The sequence below is a fragment of the Castor canadensis genome, chromosome 6, assembly GCF_047511655.1.
Source record: "Castor canadensis chromosome 6, mCasCan1.hap1v2, whole genome shotgun sequence".
NCBI lineage: Eukaryota > Metazoa > Chordata > Mammalia > Rodentia > Castoridae > Castor > Castor canadensis.
Genome location: NC_133391.1, coordinates 78,560,406 through 78,571,534, shown reverse-complemented (window position 1 = coordinate 78,571,534; position 11,129 = coordinate 78,560,406).

Below are 11,129 nucleotides of genomic sequence, written 5' to 3'. Positions count from 1 at the left end.
TTTTGTCAGGATTAATTTTATGAACAAACACAAAATACCAAGCATTAGCCACTGATCACTATATCTATCCTAGAGAATTTTCCCATATGTGCTTGAAAAGTATATGTTCTTCTGCTGACAGATGGAATGTTTTGCACATGTTTGTTAGGTACATTAGTTTATTGTGTTCAAACTTGCTATTTCCTTATTGATTTTCTATCTGGATGATCTGTGCATTTTTGAAAGTGGACTTTTGAAGTTCTTTCTATTATTGTATTGCTATTTCTCCATTCAGTTCTGTTAATATTTGCTTTACATATTTAGCTTGTCATGTTGGGTGCATATATATTTACAATGATTGTGTTTTCTTGATGAATTGACCTTTTCATTGTATAATGATCATTTGTATTTCTGGTGACAATGTAGTTACCTTTGCTCTCTTGGTTAAAATTTGCCTGAAATATGTTCAACCCATATGTGTCCTTAAAGCTAAAATGAATCTCTTGTAGGCAGCATATAGTTTTGATCTTATTTTTTAAAAATCCATTCAACTCCTCTATGTGTTTTATTGAAGAGTTTAATCCATTTACATTTAAAATAGTTAAATGTAAATGGGTAAAGATTTATGTTGCCATTTTGTTTTCTGACTGTTTTATAGTTCCTTTGTTTCTGTCCTCCTCTCTTACTGCCTTCATTTGGAATTTGATGATTTTTATAGCGATATTCTTTTAGAACTTTCTCATTTTCATATCCACTACAGGGCTTTTCTTTGTACTTACCCATGAAACTTATATAAAACATCTTATAATTATGATAACTTATGTTACATTATTAACTTTGACAGCCTCCATAATTTTACACTCTTAACTTCTTGTCTCCCCACATATTATTAAAATTTTTTTTCAGTGCTAGGGATTGAATTGAAGGCCTTGCACATGCTAGGCAAATGCTCTACCACTGTGGTTCATCTTCAGTCCTTTATTAATGTCACAATTTACATGTTTTAATATTGTGTATACAGTAACAAATTACTGTAGCTATACTTATTTTGGATATTTTTATATTTAAAACATCTTATATTTATTATCTCTGGTGGCACACCTCAGCCTCCCAAGCCTCCCAGGCTGAGGTAGGAGAATTGTGAGTTTGAGGTCAGCCTGGGTTACAGAGTAAATTTCAGGCCAGTCTGAACTAAATATCAAGACCCTGCCTCAAAAAACCCCAAAAATAGAAAGAAAAGAAAATCCATCATTAAACATCTGATCAATAGATCTTGTATCATTGATTTATATCAAAATTTTGGATGATTCAGTTGAATTTCCATCAATAAAGCAAGTGGGGATTTCATGCTGGTGGTATGCTTCAGAAGCCATTCTGGGAAGAATTTTAGAAGAGTATGTGTTATGTGCCATGTAGATATTAGGGTGTCATGATTCAAAACAATAGTGTCATGGATGCCCTAGAAGTATGGCTATGCCCAAAATAGACCCAACATAAGAAAAGTCTAACTCAGGACATCATTGCTAGATCTGTTGTTTTCCAGAGAACCTTATCAATATGCTGCCTTTGCCTTTCCAATCAGATACTGGCTTTGTTTAGAGAGAACTATTGCTCCCTTTTCTCCTTCCACACATCAGTTTAGGACTTGTACATTGCTTAATATTTACCCAGAGCTTGTTTTATATTGTAAGCCATGGTTTTGTTTTTGGTTAGGTTCAACCCCATGATCCTTCTTGTTCATTCCCTCCCTTCGACTTAAAATCAACAGATTTTATTGTTGTATCTTCATACAAGCATACAAAATACATGGATCATATTCACCCTCTTTTCAACCCTCCATTCACCCTCCCCCTCCCAGGACTCCTCACCCCTTAGCAGGACCTATTTCACATTCCTGTCCTTCATTAATTAAGTGTATATTCATTATTGCTCAGTGGGGTTTCTCCTTGATATATCACCTGTGAATATATTGTACTTTAATCAGATTAACCCTTTCTATTACTCTTCCTTACCCTTCCCCCAACCATGTATTATTCAACAACTTTTGGTCATTTCATTGTGATTTTCTTCCTATACAGATGCAATATATTTCAATATTATTCACTCAATATCATTTTCTTTTCCTTTCTCTCTCCTCCCCCAATCCTCTTAAACAGTCCTACTATTGCAAGTACATACACACACACACACACACACACACACACACACACACACACACAAAGGGATCTAGTTTCAGTTTTCTACATGCAGACATACAGTTTTCCCAGTAACATTTGTTAAGGAGGCTGTCTTTTATCCAATGTTTTTGGGTCCTTTGTCAAAAATCAGATGACTGTAGCTGTGTGGATTTAAGTCTGGGTCTGTTCGTCGGTTCCATTTATCTTCAAGTCTTTTTTGTGCCAGTGCAATGCTGTATTTTACTGTTATGACTCTGTAGTATAGACTGAAGTCAGGTATTGTGATACCTCCAGCATTGCTCTTTTTGCTCAGTATTGCTTTGACTATTACAGGTCTTTTATGCTTTCATATAGACTTTATAATTGATTTTTCTATCTCTATAAAGAATGTCATTGGAATTTTGATGGAGATTGCTTTGAACATATAGATTGCTTTTTGTAGTATAGCTATTTTCAAAATATTAATTCTACCAATCCATGAGCATGGGAGATCTTTCCATTTTCTGCTGTCTTCAATTTCATTCTTTAGTGATTTATAGTTTTCATTGTAGAGGTCTTTCATTTCCTTTGTTACATTTCTTCCTAGGTATTTTATTTTTTGAAGCTATTGCAGATGTTATTGTTTTCCTGATTTCTCTCTCAGTCTGTTAATTGTTGGTATTAAAAGAATCAACTAATGTTTATATATTGATTTAGTATTCTGCTACTTTGATAAAAGTGTTTATGATATTTATTTCTTTTTGGTTGAGTTTTAGGGTCTTTTAAGATATGATAAGATAATACTATCTGCAAATAAGGATAATTTAACTTCTTCCTTCCCTTTTTGAATTCCTTTTATTTTTTCTTCCTATGTTACCGCACTGGCTAGGAATTACAGCATGATATTGAGTAAAAACAAGGAGCATCAACACCTTTTCTTGTTCCTGAAGTGATTTTAGTTTTTCCCCATTTAGTATGATGTCAGCATAGGTTTGTCATATATCACCATTATTCAGAGATTCCTTCAGAGCTTTAAAATTTTTTTTTATCATTCATTTATTTACATGTGCATTGTGGGGAAAAAGGACACTGCTGGTGGGAATGCAAGCTGGTGCAACTCTGGAAAAATTTTGGAGGCTTCTTAAAAATCTAAACATAAACGTGCCATATGATCCAGCAATCCCATTCCTGGGGATATACCCAAAGGAATGCAACACAGGTTACTCCAGAGGCACCTGCACACCCATGTTTACTGCAGCGCTAGTCACAAATAGCCAAGTTATGGAAACAACCAAGATGCCCCACTACTGATGAATGGATCAAGAAAATGTGGTATTTATACACAATGGAATTTTACTCAGCCATGAAGAAGAATGAAATCTTATCATTTGCAGGTAAATGGATGGAACTGGAGAACATCATCTGAGCAAGGTTAGCCAGGCTCAGAAGACCAAAAATTGTATGTTCTACCTCGTATGCGGACTTTAGATCTAGAGCAAATGCAGCAATGTGGTTGGACTTGGATCACATGACAAGGGGAGACCACATATGCAAGATATGGGAATAGGTAGAAAACCCAAAACATGAAAGCATTTGATATCTCCACTCCAGAGGAACTAATATAGAAACCTTAAAGTGACAGAGGTTAACATGAGAAGGGGATCAGGAACCAGTGTAAAGATCAGTTAGATATGAATCAACTTGGGTTGTAACACATTTGTACATGAAAACAATGCTAGGAGTCTTTCTGTATAGCTCTCCTTAACTCAACTAGCAAAAACACTTTGTCTTCCTTATTATGCTTATGTATTCTCTTCAACAAAATTAGAGATAAGAGCAGAACAGGTTCTGCCTGGAGTGAGAGGGGAAGGGGAGAGAGGGTGGGGAAGTGGGGCAGGGGGGAGAAATGACCCAAACTTTTTTTTTATTGTTTTATTATTCATATGTGCATACAAGGCTTGGGTCATTTCTCCCCCCTGTCCCCACCCCCTCCCTTACCACCCACTCCACCTCCTCCCTCTCCCCCCTACCCCCTCAATACCCAGCAGAAACTATTTTGGCCTTATTTCTAATTTTGTTGTAGAGAGAGTATAAGCCATAATAGGAAGGAACAAGGGTTTTTGCTAGTTGAGATAAGGATAGCTATACAGGGAGTTGACTCACGTTAATTTCCTGTGTCTGTGTGTTACCTTCTAGGTTAATTCTTTTTGATCTAACCTTTTCTCTAGTTCCTGGTCCCCTTTTCCTATTGGCCTCAGTTGCTTTTAAGGTATCTGCTTTAGTTTCTCTGCATTAAGGGCAACAAATGCTATCTAATTTTTTAGGTGTCTTACCTATCCTCACCCCTCCCTTGTGTGTTCTCGCTTTTATCATGTGCTCAAAGTCCAGTCCCCTTGTTGTGATTGCCCTTGATCTAATGTCCACATATGAGGGAGAACATATGATTTTTGGTCTTTTGGGCCAGCCTAACCTCACTCAGAATGATGTTCTCCAGTTCCATCCATTTACCAGCGAATGATAATATTTCATTCTTCTTCATGGCTGCATAAAATTCCATGTGTATAGAACCACACTTTCTTAATCCATTCATCAGTGGTGGGCATCTTGGCTGTTTCCATAACTTGGCTATTGTGAATAGTGCCACAATAAACATGGGTGTGCAGGTGCCTCTGGAGTAACCTGTATCACAGTCTTTTGGGTATATCCCCAAGAGTGGTATTGCTGGATCAAATGGTAGATCAATGTCTAGCTTTTTAAGTAGCCTCCAAATTTTTTTCCAGAGTGGTTGTACTAGTTTACATTCCCACCAACAGTGTAAGAGGGTTCCTTTTTCCCTGCATCCTCGCCAACACCTGTTGTTGGTGGTGTTGCTAATGATGGCTATTCTAACAGGGGTGAGGTGGAATCTTAGTGTGGTTTTAATTTGCATTTCCTTTATTGCTAGAGATGGTGAGCATTTTTTCATGTGTTTTTTGGCCATTTGAATTTCTTCTTTTGAGAAAGTTCTGTTTAGTTCACTTGCCCATTTCTTTATTGCTTCATTAGTTTTGGGAGAATTTAGTTTTTTAAGTTCCCTATATATTCTGGTTATCAGTCCTTTGTCTGATGTGTAGCTGGCAAATATTTTCTCCCACTCTGTGGGTGTTCTCTTCAGTTTAGAGACCATTTCTTTTGATGAACAGAAGCTTTTTAGCTTTATGAGGTCCCATTTATCTATGCTATCTCTTAGTTGCTGTGCTGCTGGGGTTCCATTGAGAAAGTTCTTACCTATACCTACTAACTCCAGAGTAGTTCCTACTCTTTCCTGTATCAACTTTAGAGTTTGTGGTCTGATATTAAGATCCTTGATCCATTTTGAGTTAATCTTGGTATGGGGTGATATACATGGATCTAGTTTCAGCTTTTTGCAGACTGCTAACCAGTTTTCCCAGCAGCTTTTGTTGAAGAGGCTGCTATTTCTCCATCGTATATTTTTAGCTCCTTTGTCAAAGACAAGTTGGTTATAGTTATGTGGCTTCATATCTGGGTCCTCTATTCTGTTCCACTGGTCTTCACATCTGTTTTTGTGCCAGTACCATGCTGTTTTTATTGTTATTGCTTTGTAATATAGTTTGAAGTCAGGTATTGTGGTACCTCCAGCATTGTTCTTTTGATTGAGTATTGCCTTGGCTATAAATTTCACGGTAGACTTTTCTTTTTGGAGAGACTCTTGATTGCTGCTTCAATTTCATTTTGTGTTATAGGTCTATTCAGGTGATTAATTTCCACTTGGTTCAGTTTTGCATGATCATATGCATCTAGAAATCTGTCCATTTCTTTAAGATTTTCAAATTTATTTGAATATAGTTTCTCAAAGTAGTCTCTGATGATTTCCTGGACTTCCATGGTGTTTGTTGTTATCTCCCCTTTTGCATTCCTGATTCTACTAATTTGGGTTTTTTCTCTCCTCATTTTAGTCAGGCTTGCCAGGGATCTATCGATCTTGTTTATTTTTTCAAAGAACCAACTTTTTGTTTCATTAATTCTTTGTATGGTTTTTTTTGGTTTTATTTAGTTGATTTCAGCTCTTATTTTTATTATTTGTCTCCTTCTATTTGTTTTGGGATTTGCTTGTTCTTGTTTTTCTAGGAGTTTGAGATGTATCATTAGGTCATTGATTTGGGATCTTTCAGTCTTTTTAATATATGCACTCATGGCTATAAACTTTCCTCTCAGGACTGCCTTTGCTATGTCCCATAGGTTCCGGTAGGTTGTGTTTTCATTTTCATTGATTTCCAGGAACTTTTTAATTTCCTCTTTTATTTCATCGATGATCCATTGTTCAATAAGTAATGAGTTATTTAGTTTCCAGCTGTTTGCATGTTCTTTGTCTTTACTTTTGTTGTTGAGTTCTACTTTTACTGCATTGTGATCAGATAGTATGCACGGTATAATTTCTGTTTTCTTATATTTGCTGAGGCTTGCTTTGTGCCCTAGGATATGATGTATTTTGAAGAAGGTTCCATGGGCTGCTGAGAAGAATGTATATTGTGTAGAAGTTGGATGAAATGTTCTCTAGACATCAACTAGGTCCATTTGATCTACTGTATATTTTAGATCTTGGATTTCTTTATTGAGTTTTTGTTTGGATGACCATCTATTGATGATAATGGGGTGTTAAAGTCTCCCACAACCACTGTGTTGTAGTTAATATGTGCTTTTAGGTCTTTCAGGGTATGTTTGATGAAATTGCGTGTGTTGACATTGGGTGCATACAGGTTGATGATTATTATTTCCTTTTGGTCTATTTCCCCTTTTATTAGTATGGACTGTCCTTCTTTATCACATTTGATCAATGTAGGTTTGAAGTCTACTTTGTCAGAGATAAGTATTGCTACTCCTGCTTGTTTGTGGGGGCCATTGGCTTGGTAAATCTTCTTCCAGCCTTTCATCCTTAGCCTATGCTTATGTCTGTTGGTGAGATGGGTCTCCTGCAAGCAACAAATTCTTGGATCTTCCTTTTTAATCCATTTTATCAAGCAGTGCCTTTTGATGGGTGAATTAAGTCCATTAACTTTAAGCGTTAGTACTGATAGGTATGTGGTGATTCCTGTCATTTAGTTGTCTTAGTTGTTTGAAGGTTTGATTGTGTGTACCTAAGTTGAGGTTACTCTCTACTTTCTTGCTTTTTCTTTTCCTGTGGTTTGGTGCTGCCTGCCCTTTCATGGTTATGTTAGGTTTCACTTTCTGTGTGCAGAATCCCTTGAAGAATCTTTGTAATGGTGGCTTTGTGGTCACATATTGTTTTAGTTTCTGCTTATCATGGAAGACTTTTATTGCTCCATCTATTTTGAATGATAGTTTTGCTGGGTAGAGTATTCTGGGGTTGAAGTTATTTTCATTCAGTGCCCGGAAGATCTCACAGTACGCTCTTCTTGCTTTTAATGTTTCTGTTGAGAAGTGTGCTTGATTTTGATGGATTTACTTTTGTATGTTATTTGTTTTTTCTCTCTTACAGCCTTCAATATTCTTTCCCTAGTTTCTGAACTTGTTGTTTTAATGATGATATGTCATGGAGTAGTTCTATTTTGATCTGGTCTGTTTGGTGTCCTGGAGGCCTCTTGCATCTGTATGGGAATATCTTTCTCTAGATTTGGGAAATTTTCCATTATTATTTTGTTGAATAGATTATGCATTCCCTCCGATTGCACCTCTTCTCCTTCTTCGATGCCCATGATTCTCAAGTTTGGTCTTTTGATGGAGTTGGTGAGTTCTTGGATTTTCTTTTCACAGGTCTTGAGTTGTTTAATTAATAGTTCTTTGGTTTTTCCTTTCATTACCATTTCGTCTTCAAGTTCTGAGATTCTGTCTTCTGTTTGTTCTATTCTGCTGGATTGGCCTTCTGTTTTGTTTTGCAGTTCTGTTTCATTCTTTTTTCTGATGTTTTCAACATCCTGGGTGGTTTCCTCTTTAATGTTGTCTATTTTTGTCCTGAGTTCATTTATCTGTTTATTAATCATGTTCTCTGTTTCACTTTGGTGTTTATACAGTGCTTCTATGGTTTCCTTTATTTCTTCTTTTGCTGTTTCAAATTCTCTATTTTTGTTGTCTTGGAATTTCTTGTGTGTCTCCTGTACATTTTCATTGACCATATCCAGTATCATCTCTATAAAATTCTCATTGAGTACCTGTAGTATGTCTTCTTTTAAATTATTCTTGTGGGCTTCATTGGGTTCTTTGGCATAGTTTATCTTCATTTTGTTGGAGTCTGGATCTGAGTATATGTTTTCTTCATTCCCCTCTGGCTCCTGTACTAATTTTTTGCTGTGGGGAAACTGTTTCCCTGTTTTTTCTGTCTTCCTGTCATTGTCCTTGGTGTTGTTACCGTCCCTGTACTATGTGCAATTAAGTATTTTCTAGCTTATAATAATAATAATGGTAATATTTAGAATGGCAGTGTGAGAGGAGATGGTAAGCAAGAAGTTAAAGAAAAGGGAAAAACAAATAAACAGACAAGTAGGAAAAAACAAAACAAGGAATCAAAGAAAAAAGTTTCAAAGGTATAAACAGGGAGTGTTAGTGTACTAATCGACAGTAAACTGAACACGCATTAGAGAGACAGAGAGAGGACTGAAAATAAAAAATAAAAATAAGAGTAAAAATAAAAAATAAGTAAATGAAAGAAATATATATATATAAATAAAATAAAACAAAATGAAAAATAGAAAATAAAATAAAATTTAAAACCCCCCTGCAAGTTCAAATGCAATGAAGTTTCAGTCTTAATAATTTTGGTGTCCGTCTCAATCTCCAGTCCTGTAGATGGTGCCTCAGATGTTGTTCTGTAATTGTCTCATCAAAGGGGATCATAAAGTAGAACAAAACTGCACACACACACACAAAAACCCCACAAAGTGTCCCAAGTTCAAATGCAATACAGTTTCAGTAAGTTTTTCAGCATGCAGGTGTAGTTTAGTTGTTCTCTCATCAAAGGTAGGGAGAGAGAGAAAAAAAAAAGAGTCTGGAGATAGTTCTGTGAATGGTATCTGTGGTTGTGGCTTGCCTGCCCACTACTATCAGCCTGCTGTTGCTGGAGGCATTATTTATGCAGATCTCAGGGGTGAGCTAAACACTCACCTGGCCCTGCAGGCTTTGTTTACTCAGAGTTCTGTGTGTGAGCCTCTGCTACAAGCTTTCCCCTTTCCAAGCACACTGGGGGAGGTGACACTGCATCTGCTTTCTCAGGCCTGCGTGTTTGTTTACTGCTCACATGGGAGGTGGGTCTTCCTCCCCTCCTGTGGAGTTTTCCTCCCTCCACCACTCTCACAAGCTTTCCCGCTCCTGGTTGCTGGGCACATGCCACTGCTCCCCCCAGAGCCTCTCCAGCCTGGTCTGGCTTGTTTATTTACAGTTCCAGGAAGGATTCCCTTCCCCCAATCTTTGGCACTCAGTGTGCCCCACCCTCTTTCCCACGTGTCTTTATTGTTCTTATTGCTTATTACTCAGTTTCTCTTATTTCCCCAGGTGGGGGCCGGTTTGTCCAGGGGGCTATGCTGCTCTGGCCCAGGGTTGTCTGTGGGAGTACCACAGTACCGCTAAGCTCACCTTGTCCGTGTCTTCCCAAGCCATCTGGGTACGGGCAACTGGCGGCCCGGGGGCCCTCCTGGTTTTTCCATTTAATGTGAAGTGGAGATGCTCTGCGCCGGCTGTAGGTGTGGCATGGTCAAAGTTTTGCCTCTTCTCAGTGGTTTTGCCTGCAAGGTGTGTCTCCAGCATCTCTCCAAGATTTCACTATAGGAGGCATGCTTTCTGCTTCCTCCCTCTAGCTGCCATCTTGGAATCTCCCCAAACTTTTTATCATGAAAGGATGTTGTTTTTTGTCAAAGGTCTTTTCTGCCTCTGTTGAGATGGTCACATGATTTTTTTTGTCCTTGATTCTGTTTATATGTTGTATTGTATTTATTGATTTGCATATGTTGAACCATTCCTGCATCCCTGGAATGAAATTTACTTGATCATGGTGTATGATCTTTTTGATGTGTTGTTGAATCCAGTTTGCCAACATTTAATTGACAAATTTTGCATCTATGTTCATTAAAGTGATTGGCCTATAATTCTGTTTTTTGTTATATCCTTGTCTGGTTTTGGAATCATTATAGTACTGGCTTCATGGAATGAGTTTGGTAGTGTTCCTTTTTTTTCTATTTCATGGAAAAGTTTAAGGAGTATTGGTATTAGTTCTTTAATGGTCTGGTAGAATTTGACTGTGAATCTTTGTTGGGAGACTCTATTACTGCTTCATTCTCATTGCTTGTTACAGACCTATTTAGGTGACTTATATCCTCTTGATTCAATTTTGGTTGTTTGAATGCATGTAGAAATTTATCCATTTCTTCTAGATTTTCCAGTTTATTTGAATATAGCCTTTCAAAGAATTCCCTGATGAACCTCCAGATTTCATTGGTATTTGTTGTCATATTCCCTTTTAATCTCTAATTTTATTAATTTGGGTCTTTCCCCCCCTCCTTCTAGTTAGATTGGCTAAGTTTTAATCAATCTTATTTATTTATCTTTTCAAAGACTCAACTTTTGATTTCTTTGATTCTGGTCATAGCTTTTTGATCTCTATTTCATTGATTTCTATATTTTTAATATTTATCTCTTTATGCTAATTTTGGGTTTAGCTTGTTCTTGTTTTTCTAGGAGCTTGAGTTGGAATGGTAGGTTATTTGAGATCTCTCTTTTTGGAAACTGAGATTTGAACGCAGGGCTTCATGCTTGCAAAGCAGCTTCTCTATTGCTTGAGTCACACCTCTAAGTCCATTTTGCTCTGGTTATTCTTGGAGATGGGGTCTCATGAAGTATTTGCCTGGGCTGGCCTTGAACTGTGATCTTTTCAATCTCAGCCTCCTAAGTAACAAGGATTACAGGAATTAGCCACTGTCACCTAGGTTTATCTCTGTGTTTTCAATGTACGTACTCATAGCTATAAACTTCCCCTTAGAATTGCCTTTG